This window comes from Silurus meridionalis, chromosome 7 (genome assembly GCF_014805685.1).
Source record: "Silurus meridionalis isolate SWU-2019-XX chromosome 7, ASM1480568v1, whole genome shotgun sequence".
NCBI classification, from domain to species: domain Eukaryota; kingdom Metazoa; phylum Chordata; class Actinopteri; order Siluriformes; family Siluridae; genus Silurus; species Silurus meridionalis.
This window is the reverse complement of record NC_060890.1, coordinates 19150461-19169434: the sequence shown is the minus strand read 5'-3', so window position 1 is coordinate 19169434 and position 18974 is coordinate 19150461. Positions and strand designations below refer to the sequence as shown.

The following is an 18974-nucleotide window of genomic DNA, read 5'->3' as shown; positions in this document are numbered from 1 at the left end:
CATTAGATACAAATCAATATTTTATTACTCAAACATGTAAATGACATCAACAGAAAAATACACAGTAATAGGGAAACTACCTAGGACACAAATAAACATTATATAAGTAATTGATATTTTATTTATATATATATATATATATATATATATATATATATATATATATATATATATATATATATATATACAGTGAGGAAAATAAGTATTTGAACACCCAGCTATTTTGCAAGTTCTCCCACTTAGAAATCATGGAGGGGTCTGAAATTGTCATCGTAGGTGCATGTCCACTGTGAGAGACATAATCTAAAAAATCCAGAAATCACAATGTATGATTTTTAACTATTTATTTTATGATAAAGCTGCAAATAAGTATTTGAACACCTGAGAAAGTCAATGTTAATATTTGGTACAGTAGCCTTTGTTTGCAATTACAGAGGTCAAACGTTTCCTGTAGTTTTTCACCAGGTTTGCACACACTGCAAGAGGGATTTTGGCCCACTCCTCCACACAGATCTTCTCTAGATCAGTCAGGTTGCTGGCCTGTCGCTGAGAAACACGGAGTTTGAGCTCCTCCAAAGATTCTCTATTGGGTTTAGGTCTGAGACTGGCTAGGCCACGCCAGAACCTTGATATGCTTCTTACAGAGCCACTCCTTGGTTATCCTGGCTGTGTGCTTCGGGTCATTTTAATGTTGGAAGACCCAGCCTCGACCCATCTTCAATGCTCTAACTGAGGGAAGAAGGTTGTTCCCCAAAATCTTGCAATACATGGCCCCAGTCATCCTCTAATTAATACAGTGCAGTCGCCCTGTCCCATGTGCAGAAAAACACCCCCAAAGATGATGCTACCACCCCCATGCTTCACAGTAGGGATGGTGTTCTTGGGATGGTACTCATCATTCTTCTTCCTCCAAACACATTTAGTGGAATTATGACCCAAAAGTTCTATTTTGGTCTCATCTGACCACATGACTTTCTCCCATGACTCCTCTGGATCATCCAAATGGTCATTGGCAAACTTAAGACGTGCCTGCACATGTGCTGGTTTAAGCAGGGGAACCTTCCGTGCCATGCATGATATCAAACCATGACGTCTTAGTGTATTACCAACAGTAACCTTGGAAACGGTGGTCCCAGCTCTTTTCAGGTCATTGACCAGCTCCTCCCGTGTAGTTCTGGGCTGATTTCTCACCTTCCTTAGGATCATTGAGACCCCACGAGGTGAGATCTTGCATGGAGCCCCAGTCCGAGGGAGATTGACAGTCATGTTTAGCTTCTTCCATTTTCTAATGATTGCTCCAACAGTGGACCTTTTTTCACCAAGCTGCTTGGCAATTTCCCCATAGCCCTTTCCAGCCTTGTGGAGGTGTACAATTTTGTCTCTAGTGTCTTTGGACAGCTCTTTGGTCTTGGCCATGTTAGTAGTTGGATTCTTACTGATTGTATGGGGTGGACAGGTGTCTTTATGCAGCTAACGACCTCAAACAGGTGCATCTAATTTAGGATAATAAATGTAGTGGAGGTGGACATTTTAAAGGCAGACTAACAGGTCTTTGAGGGTCAGAATTCTAGCTGATAGACAGGTGTTCAAATACTTATTTGCAGCTGTATCATACAAATAAATAGTTTAAAAATCATATATTGTGATTTCTGAATTTTTTTTTTAGATTATGTCTCTCACAGTGGACCTGCACCTACGATGACAATTTCAGACCCCTCCATGATTTCTAAGTGGGAGAACTTGCAAAATAGCAGGGTGTTCAAATACTTATTTTCCTCAATGTATATATATATATATATATATATATATATATATATATATATATATATATATATATATATATATATATATATATACAGTGGAACCCACTTATCTCAAACCTCGGTTAACTCGACAACCCTATTAAGTCGACGTTTTTGAAGTGGAACCACCAAATTCTCGCTTTGTCTAAGCATTTTTTAATCGGTTATGTCAACTTTTTTATGTCGCCGAACCCTGATATCTCGAGCACAAGGGGGGAAAAATTTGCCATTTAACATCAGTTATCTCGATCAGCGCTGTGCAGCCGCAGAAGAACTCGCGAAAGTGGTGGAAAAATCCAGCCTTACAGATGCTACAGGTGTTGTATTGTATACTGGTGAATCTCTGCTGTTAGTTAGTGCACATATGCCTTTTGTTGTTAAATGGTATGCGATGAACGGGAGGCGAAAGCCGCGCTGGGTAGGAGGAACACCGGCAGGATCGGGGGGGAATCCGCTATGCGCTTTGGGAAGAAAAGCGCAGCCGTTGAGAGAGTGACGGTGGGAAGGCACGTAACAACGACCGCCGTGAACCAACATATAGCAACAATAACGGACGGTGAGAGTGTGGACGTTGGGGAGCTGGTGATGAGTGCTAAACGAGCACCATATGTGCGCGATTGAAACCGGGCACTTCAGAGAAAGCGGCCGAGAAAGCACGCCAAAGGGGGCGCCAAAGGGGGTGTGGCAGGTGGTTTCCTGACAGTTAACAAACATGTATGTACATTTTTATAGCATGCCTTCATCAAACAAATCGCAGCAACGCTGTTGTGTAAAAACCCTCCAAAAACACGTGCATGCACATTCTCATTTATTACTGCACCTCATGTACATAAAGAAATTTTAACGTTAATATATTGCCGCCATATTGATTTTTGTTTATCTCGATCATCGGTTATCTCGATGCTTTTTGGCAACCCCCTAGGACATCGACATAACCGGGTTCCACTGTATATATATATATATATATATATATATATATATATATATATATATATATATATATATATATATATATGGTTATGTATGTGTATATTTATAAGAGAATATTTATTGTACATTCATATAAAATGCAGTCAATTATTTTCTAGAACTTGTCAAATAGCAAGCAAGCTCTCATTTACTTTGCTTTAATTGCATTGTTGATTAAATGTTTTTAGCTGCCTACTTCTCCTTTGCTTTGCAACCTAGTTAGTTAAATTAATTATCGACTTATCAAATATTTAATCTGTTGGTTCCACAAATAAGTCCCCATCAGTGGCCTAAAGTACATCTAACTGCATGAGTTAGAAAAGCAAATTGAGCTGCAGCTCATAATGAGTATTTGATTAATTAAACAATCTATTCTTTGCACAAGATCTAAGCTTCTGGAATGTGTCACATTAAACTGTTTTACAGAAACAAAAGCTCTCTTAAGACTAGCTAATGTAATCTCCGCTACTTTCATCAGCAACACCAGACTGTCCAATGAAATATTGTTTAATAAAATGAGAGATTTTGTACCGTTCATTTGGTAAACATCATTATGCTAAAACACGGGTTCCTTTTATCCAACTCTCATTAATTTGAACTTGCCCTCATGTAGAAATGAACTGCCAATGATTACCAGTATTAATCTCTATAATCAGCTCATGAGACACTGTAATCCTTGTATAGATAACTAGAAATAACTGACCGTGTTGCATTTTGCTTTCTGTAATCAACCACAGTCTAAAAAAAAGCACATCTCGTGAGGGAATTGAAAGTATGATGAGCTGCAGGGGAATTTTATATTAAGTCTAAAGGTTGTGTATGCTGAAATATGTCATTCTGTTAACAGTAATTCTATGCAAACTTCACCACAAGCAGTCAATCTAGATTTCATGGACAGCCTTTATTAAAATGTTTACTGAGATAGTATAAAAGATTTAGAATGAGAAAATACTTTAATATCAATAGCAGCTGAAAATAACACTAAAGTAGGTTATGTGTTTCTTTCAAGCTGGACAGGATTTCCTGATATATACAAATTCTATTACATCTATTTACTAAGAATACAAGGAAAGCAAGCTGAATACAGTGCATATAGGGGTTTAAAGCACTACCACTGATAGTATGTATATATGTTTACCACTCAGAATCTATAAATTTCTGTTATCCCTGAACTGTGTAGTATATAAAAAAAAATCAACACTTGAGCTTGTTTTGTCTAATCTTGATCTATATGAGACAAACATTTTGACTAATAGCAAAATTAAGATGGCTCTAATAGGCTTTCTAATAAAAATAAATAAATAAAGGAAAACATGCCTTATATTTGTATCTGTATTTGTATCCATTTAGACCATTAACAATATAAAGTATTAGTATTTGTGAACATCCATAATTAGCACCATACAAAATAAGATCAAGTCAAATCTCAGTAAGAATCTTGAACAGAAGATGTAGAGGAAGCATGGACCTGTTTAAGTCATGTTTAAAAAAACAAAAAAAACAATACTTATTAGGACAGCTTGCCCAACTAGTGTTAGATTGGATTCACAAATGTTCTGTAATGTTTGTGACTGATTACAACACCAGCTCAATCTCCCCATGACAGCCCACTTCCAGAGTATCTCAATTTCCCTACACTGCTGCCATATGCCATTTATCACGAAGCGTAAATCCAATAAATAACCCACAAAGAAAAGTTCCACCTCTGCTTCTACAAATAGCACTGAATTTCCATTTATTAGACCTGGAAGGCTTCACCCGTTATGCCAGAAAGTCACAATAGTCTTGGCAGAAATATGAGGCTGTGCATATTGCACTGAAAAAAGTGCTCAGTTTGGTGAGTAGGCACACGCTTTATATCCAACTACACCTTGAATTATACATCAGGGAATTAAATATATTGCTCTCACTCAGGCTAAGTGCATGCTGGAATGGGCTAAGATTCAAAACAACACATGAAAAATGTCAAACGATCTCAGGGAATAGCCATGGCAGAAGGACAAGTGCTGCTGTTCAGAATAACAACCCCTGAAGGAAAAGGGGAAGTAAATCACAGCAATGTGGAGGTTAAAGAGATGCAAAATGTTCATATGCAGTAAAATGTATAGTGTGACATGAAAAAGAATTGACATTACACTTCACCAACAAAAAAATAACAATAATAAATAACCATCATTATATAACACAATGACTTTTATTAATTATTATAGTTGTTAAAATAGAACTTTCCTGTGCTCATGTTAGGACACATCTTTTAACTGTTCAGTCTACAAATGTGAATTTATTTATTATATCACAGTATACAGTGTCACTAAGATTTGGATCTATCTTCCTCTATGTATATATATATATATATATATATATATATATATATATATATATATATATATATATATATACACACAGTATATGTATGTATGTGTGTGTGTGTTTGTGTGTATGTGTATGTATACATGTATCTCTCTCTCTCTCTCTCTCTCTCTCTCTCTCTCTCTCTCTCTCTATATATATATATATAAAACATAAACAGATGTGTTTGCATTGCATAGAGGTCTTATAAACTTAATTTAGTTGCAGTTCTGAATTGTGTTGACTACTGTAAACATGTTTTAAGGTTCATATTGGTCATTGTGGCCTAATAATTTTATACAGTGGTGGGCCGCCAGGGCCAACAAAGCCTTCTCTGCTGGCCTAAAAAATATCAGAAGCACTAACACACATTTACAACCTAAATTCAAATATTTGTTTCGTGCTTTTGTACTAATTTATTCTAAACAGTTTATTCTCTTAATTTCGTAGAATTTCTCTTGGCTGTACGTGTATGTAGATGTTAGATTTTTTGTCCGATCAAAATTCAGCCTCTATGTGCTGCCATGTCAATCTAATCTGCCCAGGGCCTTTAAAGTCAGTACTGCTGGCCTTTTCACCTTAGTCTCTATTAGCAACAGGTCTGTTTCTTTAACCAATCAGATTTCATATTCTCCTCACAGGGCCAGCTAGCTCATGATGCAGGTAATAATACAGTATTACAAAATAAAATTTTAAAAGTCACAAGAGATAGTGAACCATGATTGATATGATACCAGATTTCATCATTAATATATCATCAGTACTAGCTTAGTCCACAAAACAGACCTTTCACACCATGCCCTTCTACACTGTAGTTTGTATCCGTCTAAGTCTGCTGGGTATTCAATTTAGCCACGTCTAAATAAAATAGGTAGCATTCAATGTGAGAAGGCATTGTATTGTAAAATCTCCCCTTTGTCATATAACTGTCTTTAAAATAGACAATGGCAGGTAGTGTACCTATACATCTCACACCAAACGGCATCTTCCTAAAAACTGATTTCAATGTATATGTTAAAGAGAAGGAGTGTGAGCTTTGAGCAATTGCACACTTTCCAAAACAGCATCATATGGCAAGCTAAAGCTGCGAAAGATCAGCACATTACCACATGAGATTAGAGCCTGATTTGTTGTGACAGCAAATCACAAGCTAGGCTTGAGGATAAGACACTTTTTTCTATATTTTATTTAAAAATTAAAAATAACTATTAATGGCAGGCTACAAAGGAAAGTGAAAGAGTGAGTGAGAGAGAGAAAGGAATGACCTTCTACTAGAAAAGAAATAACAATGCAGTGTGAACAGGAATATTAGCCATAGCTAATATTATAACATGATATGCTTTAAAGAATTGTGGAACAAAAAGCAGTCATATGTTTAAGTACATGATAATTATTACAATAGAATCTAAAGCTGAAAATTAATTAATTAATGGGTCCCTGGTGGTCTAGTGGTTAGGATGCGGCGCTCTCACCGCCGCGGCCTGGGTTCGATCCCTGGTCAGGGAACCAACCCCAGCCACTCTTAGTGCCGGTCCCAAGCCCGGATTAATGGGGAGGGTTGCGTTGCGTGTAAAAACGTGCCAAATTAAACATGTGGATGATCCGCTGTGGCGACCCCTAATGGGAGAAGCCGGAAGAAAGTTTAATGTGTCATGTACACACTTATTTACAGCTAGTAACAATTTAGAGTAGCAAATCCACTATAGGCATGCAGAGGAAAACAGACAGAGGAAGAACCTGAGAAACTTGGGGAAGCCAAGCTCAAGATCAAACCAGAGATATGGAAATGTGAACATCAATACCCACTGCATCACCATGCCCAAGAGAGTATAAAAAAAGATTATAAGTACAGCATGTATTGCTTATATTCCTTGTAAGTCTCCTCCATTGCAAATATAATAAACTTTCTATATTTTCTTGTCAACCAGTAATAAAATTAACAAACATAAGATGTTAGAAATATTGTAATATTATAGTCTGGGTCACAACAGATGACATCATGCTCTGACATTTTGGTGATCTAAGTGATAGACAGTACTTAGGAAACTGCATATATGAATTTGTACTCAAACTGTCAAATGAAGAAGAAATACTGTATTTTACTTGCACTGGTGCTTATGGCTTGTTGTTATTGGTTTAGAATGTGTTGTCCACAAAGTAGCACAAGTACATGGAATAACAATAATCAATGATTTTAGTGACTTTCATACACTAAAATCATTGATTATTGTTATTCCATGTACTTACCTTTCATTATCTTACATAACCTTCCCTTTCTTTACCTTATTCTAACATAATATATCAAATCTCTTGATTCAAAATTGAAAGGAAGTGCATGCAGAGTGCAATGTACCAGGATGAATATTAATAATAACAATTGATTCATGAATTTAATTTTGAGAAGTTATAGAGTAGGAACCCAGCAAGAGTAATGTACTTGCTGAAGTCTTTTTTCCTTTCCTCTTTAGTTCTATACAAACCCGTCACTCGGCATAAGATATCTAATGGAAAAATAATTATTCTTTTTAAAGATATCAAAGGCTCAGTGGTATATTTCAGAGATCCTTCTGGAAATCCAGCTACATCACTTTAACTGTCATCTTTCAATAAAACATGCAGGACAACAAAGCACGACTCTGAATTATTGTGCTTCTCTTAATTGTACATCGAATTATTATGTGTTATTGTGGCTAGTCCATTTTCCTGATTGCATATCTCTCTACATGAGGTCTGCTTTTAGATAAATATGAACCATTATTTCATGAATTATATAAACATCAGATGCGGCTGGAACAAAATTATGGCCGTAGTTATAAACGAATGAATAGGTTTCATGACGGGAGTGTGTTTATGAAAAATAATGATCTATAATAGTGTGTATATGTGTACATGTGTATGCCTATTCATTTTCTGTTTATGTTTCACCTCATTTTTTGACAAAAGTGTACTGACAAGATAAAAGGAAAAAAACATTTAAGGAAAATAATAACACCAAATTTCACAATAAGACATCACATATATAAAAAAATGTTTTTTTGTTGTTTTTTTATCTGAAGCATAATCCATTATTTAAAAAATAAATAAAAAAAACAGTATGGGTAAAGGACATACAGCTTGATTATCAGCATTCTCATTAGTAGCTTGTGTATAAACACCAGGTAGGCGTTCAAATGGGTCAGAAATTGAACACATTATCTCCTACACACACACACACACCACATCACAATTTATGAGAGAAAAAACACACGTGAAGACAGACATGTCCTCATGGTAAGTCAACATGCCATCATGCTCTTGACTATGAATACACACACTTGAATTAGAGTGGTGCATCTAAGAAACTGACCTGAATGCTACAGTAAAACTGTAGTCTGAATTGAATATGTCAGTCTGCATCCACAAACCCAAGAATGCAGTAAAAGGAAATGTTTTAGATTAAGGGTCGGTCCTCTACAGACCTTATAGAATCAAGAACAGTTGTACTGTACAATGAAATTCCTACTTTACATTGGCTTTTGCCTCCAGCAAATACTATAAATATAAAGCAAAATGTAAACAAAAAGTATAATATACTGTTTATTACAAGCATAAATGTAAAATAGGAAGGCTATACAAGTAGTCACGTGTAAAGAAGTCACCATTAATCATTCATCTAATATCTTAATTTTTTTTTAAAGGTGCCAATACTGTACTTTTAAACTTTGACTATATGCTTTTCATTGAATTCACCATTAATTATTTAAGTATAATGTTTTTGAATAGCGTTAAGTATTCTACTAAATGTTAATTGAACAACAATTAGTACATTTAATTAATTACATGTGACCGCAGCATTTTTTGTCCTAATTATGAATAGATTGTGATCCCTGGTGGTCTAGTGGTTAGGATTCGGCGCTCACACCACCGCAGCCCTGGTTTGATTCCCGGTCAGGGAACCAAGCAACTAGCCATTAGGGTTGCACAAGCCTGTGCACTCTTAGTGCCGGTCCCAAGCCCAGATAAATGGGGAGGGTTGCGTTAGGAAGGGCATCCAGTGTAAAAATGTGCCAAATCCAACATGCGGATCACGAATACGGACGATCCACTGTGGCGACCCCTAATGGGGGAAGCCAAGAGAAAGAAATGAATAGATTGTAAACCAATTCTCAGGAGCTGCTCTCTAAATTAGCACCAGCATTAAACAAGCCTTAATAAAGAGACCTTTTGACAAATATGTGCCTACATATACGCATACGAACATATAGCACTGTTCGGATGGTTCTATCTCTCAGAGTTTAAAAAAGCCATGCCTCAAAACCCTCAAAGCGCTCTTTCAGCACATAGTTGGTTAAATCAACTTATTCTTGTCTTCAACAACATCTTTTCCATCTATATTACCTTCAAATAGAGTTTTTAGACTGATTGTACTCTCTGTCTGTGACCTAGTGAACCAGTAATAGGAATTATTTATTGATTAAAACTTGAAAGCACTTCTGGAAGTCGCTTTGGAAAAGAGTGTCTGCTAATTGCCATAAATGTACAGATTTGAGGGCTTGAATAAAATAAATAAAACACTGAGAGTTACTTTGCATTTTGCTAAGATATCAGAATTTAAACTTCAGGACATGCACATGCTCATTATTCTCAACATTGTGAATTTAAAGCTTAGTTTTTGTCTGCCTAAAAGTTTCCGAATAGCATTTTAAAACCCTAGATTTGATACCTGTCCATGGAATAGGTAAAATTCAACATTAATTTACTAGCTACTTCAGCAAATAAGCTAAAGTTGTACATGGGATTTTTAGAACCTCTGTTTTGCATGTTTCGTCTCTCGGCTTTACCACTGTCTTGCCTAGAAGATTGTGATTTATATATAGTGTTTTCTTTATAATCCCTAAAAAGTTCATCTAAGTCCCATGTGGTTCTGTATTACTCAAATAGGAAATTTGTTGCCCGGAAACTACTGGAAGAATGCAATTGCATTGGATATCTTTGTGTGCCTTAGCATTGTTCCAGCATGATATACTGACCTCCCAATCAGACTCTGCATTACTGATTGTGGGGTCGGGAGTTCAAGTCCCAGTATTTCCAAGCTGCTACTGTTGGGCCCTTGAACAACCCCTTAATCCTCTGTGCTCCAGGGAGACTGTATCATAGCTGACCCTGCGCTCTGATCTAAGCTTACTAACATCACTGGGATATGTGAAGAAATAATTCACTGTGCTGTAATGTAATGTACAACAAGTAAAAAGGACCTTTCTATTAAAATACAGCCTGTTACAAAATATAATAGAAATCCTTCTAGTTAATAGAGCAAACATAAAGAAACATCATTATGTTCGTTCACAAATAAGTCTAAATTATTGCTTGTGTTAAGGGTAAAAACACAACCCATCTTTTATCAAAGCACTGACATAAGTACTGAATCAGCATGTCCTGATTATAGTACTAGGTTTTATATACTGTCAAAATACACTTCCAGCAATTACGAAATGAGCCTCTTTTCATGGAAGGATCACTCGCAGATCAGTAATTGCTTTTAATAATCTTCGAGATGACACACGCCATTGATTTCCTAATGCAGGCCTGTTTTTCGGCTATCTGCTAATGTATCTGTGTTATAAAGGGACACAGCAGTCTCAATAAACTGTCAAAAAGCTGCTTCAGCCGGGGGAGTTGTACCTTTATGACCAGGGATAGAATGTTGCCTAGCTCTCTTCTTAATTACAGCCTGCTAATCCAAGATAAAACATGAAAAGTGTGTCTGAGTACATAAAAAAGAAAACTGTGAAAAAACAGTGAAAAAACACAACATAACATGAATTTTTTACACCCACTTATACATTATAGATCCCCTTAGATTTAGTGTTACAATTCTTGAAGCTATATCAGAAAGGAAGCCATTTGCACACTTTTGACAGCAGCTGGATCACTGAAGGCTTCAGACTCATTAGGAGCCATTCGTATTTTCTGTCAAGACTAAGATTAATGATGTGAACTGCAGGGCTTGTGAATCTGTCCTGCAAAAAGAGCTCTCTCTCTCTCTCTCTCTCTCTCTCTCTCTCTCTCTCTCACAATTTTGCACACACAAACACACATTCTCTCTCTGACTCGCACACAGACAACCCTCTGACCTTTCCAAGCAGCAGTATGCTTATCTTAAAGACTGGCCTCAGGTCAGTGCTGGCTCTGCTAAATGGCACTGAATCTTCAACTGACTCTCAGCAAGCGCTCTTCATTCCCTCATGACAAAATGAAGAGCACAACTGCAGGATTAATGCCCAAACACGCTCAAAATGAGGTACATTCACCTTGCTCTCACTCTGATTGAGTGTATTAAGAGACCTGAACTCATCCAGACAGGTTGATTCACACAGGAGAAATCCTGACATTTCCCTTAGTATGCCGAGAGAAGCCAAGACTTACTCTCCCTATCTGAATAGGCTTTTATTTGGTGCCACAACTTTTTTTTTTTACAAAAATATATATCAATACAAGAAACATTTATGTAAATGATGACCTGTCATAACTTCTGTTATGTAACACAGGATATTTTGTCCTTCTTTTGTTTTCAGTCTTGGCTTTTGCCCTGTGGTGAGTCAGACCTTGTTTACACATTATTAATGTGGCTGGTACCAAAGTCCAAACTAAATCTAGGTTTCCCATTTGGGTTTTGAGTGTGAATATAAAGTACACTAAAAATCTTCATTAGATTATGAAAAAAAAAGTCAGCTGCCAGCTTATCCTTCCTTTTCTTTAGAGAAGAATTTCATAAATAATCATAGACAGTCAACATATGGATGTTTCACAGTCTGTATACAGCAAACTATAAACTGTAAACATGTACCACATGCTCATTTTGACTTTAGCACAAATATCAAACCAATGCAAATACAATGGGGCTCCATATGGACATTTCACCTTATGGCAGCTGTGAAGTGCTAATCATTTTTGAGTAATTATAATTTGAGTATTATTATTATTATTATTATTATTATTATTATTATTATTATTATTATTATTATTATTATTATTATTATTATTATATACACTGTATGTATATATATATACACAATGTATGATTTTTTAACTATTTATTTGTATGATACAGCTGCAAATAAGTATTTGAACACAATTGTCTATCAGCTAGAATTCTGACCCTCAAAGACCTGTTAGTCTGCCTTTAAAATGTCCACCTCCACTATATTTATTATCCTAAATTAGATGCACCTTTGAGGTCGTTAGCTGCATAAAGACACCTGTCCACCCCATACAATCAGTAAGAATCCAACTACTAACATGGCCAAGACCAAAGAGCTGTCCAAAGACACTAGAGACAAAATTGTACACCTCCACAAGGCTGGAAAGGGCTATGGGGAAATTGCCAAGCAGCTTGGTGAAAAAAGGTCCACTGTTGGAGCAATCATTAGAAAATAGGAGAAGCTAAACATGACTGTCAATCTCCCTCGGACTGGGGCTCCATGCAAGATCTCACCTCGTGGGGTCTCAATGATCCTAAGGAAGGTGAGAAATCAGCCCAGAACTACACGGGAGGAGCTGGTCAATGACCTGAAAAGAGCTGGGACCACCGTTTCCGAGTTTACTGTTGGTAATACACTAAGACGTTTGAAATCATGCATGGCACGGAAGGTTCCCCTGCTTAAACCAGCACATGTGCAGGCACATCTTAAGTTTGCAATGACCATTTGGATGATCCAGAGGAGTCATGGGAGAAAGTCATGTGGTCCGATGAGACCAAAATAGAACTTTTGGGTCATAATTCCACTAAACGTGTTTGGAGGAAGAAGATTGATGAGTACCATCCCAAGAACACCATTTCTACTGTGAAGCATGGGGGTGGTAGCATCATGCTTTGGGGGTGTTTTTCTGCACATGGGACAGGGCAACTGCACTGTATTAAGGGAAGAATGACCAGGGCCATGTATTGCGAGATTTTGGGGAACAACCTCCTTCTCTCAGTTAGAGCATTGAAGATGGGTCGAGGCTGGGTCTTCCAACATGACAATGACCCGAAGCACACAGCCAGGATAACCAAGGAGTGGCTCTGTAAGAAGCATATCAAGGTTCTGGTGTGGCCTAGCCAGTCTCCAGACCTAAGCTGTATCATACAAATAAATAGTTAAAAAAATCATACATTGTTATTTCTGGATTTTTTTAGATTATGTCTCTCACAGTGGACATGCACCTACGATGACAATTTCAGACCCCTCCGTGATTTCTAAGTGGGAGAACTTGCAAAATAGCAGGGTGTTCAAATACTTATTTCCCTCACTGTATATATATATATATATATATATATATATATATATATATATATATATATATATATATATATATATATATATATATACACAGTATATGTGTGTGCAGTCATCATTCCAATTCATCCCAAAGATGTTCAATAGTATGGCTAAATCGAGACATTAAATCTAGACATTATGTCACTTTACAAAATACAATAATGTGTTTGAAAATGTTTATGAAATTTGTTATTAAAAACAGTTTAATTAAAATGTTATTCCTAGCGTTTCTGAACATTCGGTCCCGCTGCGGATTCCCGCAAATAATATACAACTTGCAGTTAGTTAGGTTCCAAATGAGAACCCGCAAGTTCTGAACCGCAAATTGTTTTGCGCATGCATGAAAATTTTAAAGAATACCTTGTTAGCAGGTAATGCTAGTGCTATGGATACTTTATCACAGTTTTATCTTTACAATTCTGCATATTAAAGTAATAAATGAATGAAGGATGGAAGGAATGAAGACATTTGTCAAAGTATGCAAAAATAAGTAGAACATACAGTATCTTTAGAAAATTCTATTTTAAATGTAAAACACACAAACATACACACACATACAGACACTTACATACACATCTGTACGACAAAAAAAGTCTGACAAATGTAAACTATTTAATTACATTTTCCCATTAATTACATTTTATTTAATCAGATACATTTGTGCCAGTTTAACCAATTACTCAATTTAATCATTATTATAAAAATGTATTGCATTAATTTGGTTTATTCTATTTTCTTTGTATTAAATATTTAATATTTAATTAAAAGGCATTTAATTAAAAAAAAAAAAATGTAAACAAAAAATGTAAAAAAAAAATGTAAACTGTTCAAATGTTGATTGTCACAAATGTTAATAATAATAAACTGATATCTGAAGATATTCGGAATGTGTCAGTTCATTCAAACTTACAATCCTTTGTTAGTTAGAATGTAATTGCAGTAACTAGTAATTACTGAGTAGTTCATTTTAAATGAATAGCTGAGTTATAAGCTGAGAGTTAAGGGGTTAATACTGAATCAGTCTCAGGGTAGGTGTAAATCAAATCAATGGTGCAAGAGTAAATGGTGTAGGTTTTTAATTTGCAAGAAGAATGCAAAGAATTGCCAACCTGAGGAAAGGTCAGATCATGAGTTTCTGAGATCGGTGCAGTGCATTAAATTGCCAGTTGTAGAGAACCAGCTACAGCTGCAAAAATTAGATCCAGATAACTAACTAACTGAATGGAGACAGCACTTATTTGCTCATTAATTATTTATGGCTATAAATAAGACCATTTTAAGTGGCCTTGGAGATTCTGGACAATATCCTTTAAATATTTGGGTGTTTTTTTTATTTGTTTAATTTTGGAATAATAAAAAAAAAAAAAAAACAAGCCAAAAGCACAACTAGAGGCAAATGCGTCTTGAAATTATTTAGAAATATTGATTCCTCAACCATTTTCTTCCTGTTTGAAGTAACTTTTAACTGAATGTTAGGCATATAAATTAATATTAAAATAGACTAATCTTGCGAGTGTAAGCATCCCAATCATTGCTGCTGGCACACACTTTTACTGGTTAGTTTAAGTTCTTAGTTCAATCCGTTGCTTTTTTTTTCTGGGTCTGCATCCTTTCCATGATCCAACCCAATTCTCCCAACGTAAGTGACTTTTCACGGCAATTTACCAATTCACCATTCATTCTCTACAAGAGTTACAAAAACAGTTAGTGCTAATATCCGATCAACAGTTTGCCAAGTGATTTTTACTGACCATAATAAACTGACCATAATGACTGTTAAAATTCAAAACTCAGCTTGATACATTTTTATTAGATAATCAACAAACTGTTTATAAGACTGTAGAGTGTCTAAAGTGGCCTTTCCTGTTGTCGGAAAGACAGAATAAATTTACCAACACAATCACAATATCTCACATTTAGCTCCTAAATTTGGAATAGTCTTCCTGACAGTGTTCAGAGCTCAGACACATTCTCCCAGTTTAAAGCGCAGATTTAAGACATGTCTTTTTAGCGAGTCCTACACATAACACACATCACATATCATAACCTTGTGCTACAGTGATGCACATTATCAACTTGTGCTTGTTAATATTATGAACAGCAGCTACGCTAATTCCTCTCTACTGCTTCTCTTTCTTTACCCATCCCAAGGAATCCTGAGGTTGAACCAGCTCAGTCACGTCCCACCTCATTAAGATTGTGGAACTTTAAAGAAGTAGATGCCGAGCTCGCAAACATCCCGAACCATCTAGAGATATACCAGCGCCATTTGAATTCCACCTCATGTAGAGTTTGGACATTGGACCTCTTTGAGTGTTTAAAGGCTCTGGCATGGAGAAGTTGGTGTTGGATTTATGATGATCTCAAATGTTGAGCTATTTTATTAGTTGCTTAGTAGCTCCTAGTTTCATAACGTCAACTGACTGTATAAGATTGTAGAAAGAAAACTACTCACAATTTTACATTCATGTCTACGCTCATGCCTGTTCTCACTCTCTGGTGTTTTGTATTGTTTTAAAAATTATAATCACACACTTAATATCACCCAAATGAGGACGTGTTCCCCTTTTGAGTCTGGTTCCTCTCAAGGTTTCTTCCTCATAACATCTAAGGGAGTTTTTCCTTGCCACAGTCGCCCAGGAATATCTCATCAGGAATAAATACACATCAATCACCTTGATTCTTAAATTATGTGAAGCTGCTTTGAGACAATGTCCATTGTGAAACATGACGATGTCAAATTGTCAAAGTAATAAACTTGACTTGACTTGACAATAGGTATAGATACAGTATTATAAAAAGATAACTGATAAAAAAATTTTCTCTGCTTTATTTGTGTTAGGTTTTACAGCAAAAGAACTCCCTAGAGCACTTTTTGTGCTCATGTGAAATAAAACAATGGTTCGCCTGATATGTACTGTAGGCATAACACTTTTCTTGCCCTTTGACCACTTCCCACAGAAATAGATACAGTAAATGCACTGGCTATTAAGGCAGGGGAAAGTTAGAGCAAACACAGGGATTTATATATATATATTTTTCCAACAGCTTTACAATGAGATTTGATAACTTCTGTTGTTTGAAGGTTTCAGGTTATATTAGTAGAAGCAATCACTTTGAATACCTTTGTTGTTTAATTTGCAAGCAGAATTATTCGTACAATAGGAAAATAGTCCAGACATCCAAAAGAATTGAGTTATGAGCCAGTAATTATGTTGTATACACATATATCTAACAAATACAATGGAGATAGTGGGATTGGTTACTCCAATTACTTATTGGTTACTCCAATAATGACACTCACTCACTGCAAACTCACTAACTGTTTTATTGAGGATGAAAATGATGTAAATCATGTATTATAGATTGCAACCATTTGAAAGCTATGGAAAATGTTTGATAGACGTGTTAGTAAAAATTCCAGTAAAATTAAAACCAGTAAAGCAGTAAAATTCCAAAAACATGAAGAACAATGGTAAACTGTTCTGGTGACCCATGAGTGCTTTTTACGTTGTGTTGACCTTTCCTTAAATTTATCATCACCAAGATTGTTTTAAAACCCTCTAAAATTTTTTACCTACACCTATCCAAAATGTGACATTATTTCTTTATCAAAAAACATGAATCAGGCAGTCAATATGCAGTAGAGAAGTGAGTCCAAAAATATATATTGTTCTGTTTCTGCCAAACCTTTCAATCCTCCATCGAGTTTCAACCCAATTAGTACACTAAAACGTGATTTAAACAAGTTTGAAATAGAAAGTACGATCTCTGATCTATCATTCAAACTGTGAGCGTGAGTAAGCTATCACTGAAACAAGCTCAGCATGCTACACTCAGCTGGCCACATTTTATTGCCTAAGGAACATTTAATTTCCTCAGGAACATGTAGTTGCCTAAGGGACTATAATGTATCAAAAATTAAATTACTGCTGAATGATATTGCATTTATAACTGTTAATAAATGATTCTACTTATATGCACTGAGAGCTGTACAGTTAGTCTGCATATGTATGTGTGTGTGTGTGTGTGTGTGTGTGTGTGTGTGGCTTGAAGGCCTAGTTTTCTCAATCACTGCATAAAATATTAGCACAAATTTGCATTCAGACCACTCTCAAGGACTCTCAACATACCACAGTCTGGCTTTAAGACACTGGCCTTTACATTTACACAGAGGAATTATGGGTAAGAACAGAAACAAGAAAGTTTGTTATAAAAACGAAAAGTTTCATAAATGAATATAAACAAAATATAAACTTGTGTAGAATCAATATGTTGTTGCCGTTGACATGATATTCCCTTTTAGCATGACAGGAATTGCTGAAGGAAAATATTCAACTTATAATGCAGCTTGATGCAAAGTACAGTTACTGTATTAACCAACCAGTTGTGCCAACAAACATAACAGAACATAAAGAATTGTTTGATTTCTCATATTACAGCAAGTTGCCAAAGATTAAAATAATTGTATTAATGTAATAATATTACACTATTTGAACTACATTTAATGACATTGAATGTTCATTAAACAAGCTACTGTAGTTCCTGTTATCAATTGTTCTTGCCAATAAAGTTAATAAGACATCAAACAGCAGCTTGTAATGTAACAAATAAGCCGAAACAAAATCTTCTGACAGAAACTTTGACATTTCGGAAAAAAAAAATGATATTTGCAAAGCTATAAATAAATAATTGTATTAATTAATAATTGAAAAAATGAATACATGAATAACAGCGTGTAGTAATATATATATAGCTCAGCAACCATTAAGATATCTTCCTAATGGACAATACTATAGAAATGGATTGATAATACGTTAATGCAAATTCATTTCAAATGCACACATTTTTAGTAACGTGCGATTAATGCAGCGCACATTCCTGTTTGACCATTTCTATTAAAAATATATAATAAATAAATATAAAAGAGGCGAAATTTAAACCTTCAATGCAACACACATTTATTCATGATATCCTTTCTTTACTTAGATATATATAAAAAAACAACGAAATCTTTTTTAATCACTTTTTTAATCACACTTGAGCCAAGTCTCAATTTAAGCACCAGAATCCGCCATAATGCGCACATCCGGCAATTATTCTATAGAATCTGTTAAACACTAGTCTGAGTTACACTTTTATAGTCCAGTGCACGTGAAATTACAATTCAGCACTTCCAACATCACAGGCTATGTGGAAAAGATGTTCTTAATTGTCAAGTCAAAAATATTACCAAATAGGTTAGTAGAGGCAACAAAGAATAAAAATGTGATCTTGAGCCAGAAAATGAGGAAAGGTTCAGAAATATAGAGAAAGGAAATAAATTATGTCTGGAGAGGGCACATTTTTACTGATGATTGATGGTTTTCTTAATAGACCAATTTGAGAATATTTGGATTTAGGTTAGATTGCCTCTAGAGAATAGAAAAAGTTTTGTGGTTTGAGAAATACAAAATTTAAAGGCCTGATATAATATGCCAGCTTTGGCAGCTTTCAGCAAAATCTGGCATTTTTACAGGGTTCATTTGCTTATGATACAACCCCAGACCTTTTT

The 18974-nt window shown here is 35.5% G+C and overlaps 1 protein-coding gene across 1 annotated transcript in view; it reads right to left on the bottom strand.

Annotated features, from left to right (window-relative positions):
• The window catches only part of tcerg1l (transcription elongation regulator 1 like), a 104551-nt gene that overhangs the window by 53732 nt on the left and 31845 nt on the right, over positions 1 to 18974 (bottom strand). The gene's annotated exons all lie outside the window — the stretch shown is intronic.